Raw genomic sequence first — 688 nt, 5'->3', positions numbered from 1 at the left:
ATCCCATGATGAGGACACTTCCTTAGCATCTCCTTATATCAATCCCAAACCTCACATAAAGATTCTCCAGATTGTTGAGCAAATTGAGTAAGTGCATTTCTGATTGCAGCAGTCTTCGCCATAGGAAAGAATTTAGTTAAGAACTTTTGAGCAAGACCTCTCATTTGGTGATAGACCCTGGTGGTATAGAATGTAACCATCACTTAGCATTATCCCGCAGAGAGAATGGGAAAAGTCTCAACTTAATAGCATCTTCAGAAACTCCATTGAACTTGAAAGTGTCGCAGATCTTGATAAAATCTCTGATGTACATGTTGGGGTCTTCTGTCGAAGAACCCCCAAACTGAACTGAGTTATGTATCATTTGAATCGCGCTCGACTTGATCTCAAAGGTATTAGCCGAGATGGCTGGTCGAACAATGATAGACTGAATATCATTGATCTTCGGTTGAGAGTAGTCCATCAAAGCCTTTGGATTCGCTTCTGGTTCTCCCATTACAATAAGAACCTCTTCTTCTTTCTCAACTATGATCTCTTCTTCAACTTTCTCCTCGACTACAACTTCTTCCTCAGCTTGATCCAGTATTCTTTTACGAGACCGAGAACACGTATGCATACACGCTCGCTAGAGTACTTGAAACACGTCAAGGAAATAAGTAAGTAACAAGGTCCGAGTCACTGAACTTCT

At 41.0% G+C, this 688-nt stretch overlaps 1 non-coding gene across 1 annotated transcript; it reads left to right on the top strand.

Moving 5' to 3' along the window:
- LOC141681132 (small nucleolar RNA R71) lies at positions 1–107 on the top strand. Its single transcript, XR_012558574.1, has one exon. It is a non-coding gene; the product is annotated as a small nucleolar RNA R71 (small nucleolar RNA).
- Positions 108–688: the final 581 nt, after the last annotated feature.

The sequence above is a fragment of the Apium graveolens genome, chromosome 8 (assembly GCF_009905375.1).
Source record: "Apium graveolens cultivar Ventura chromosome 8, ASM990537v1, whole genome shotgun sequence".
NCBI classification, from domain to species: domain Eukaryota; kingdom Viridiplantae; phylum Streptophyta; class Magnoliopsida; order Apiales; family Apiaceae; genus Apium; species Apium graveolens.
This window is presented reverse-complemented; position numbering and strand designations above follow the sequence as displayed.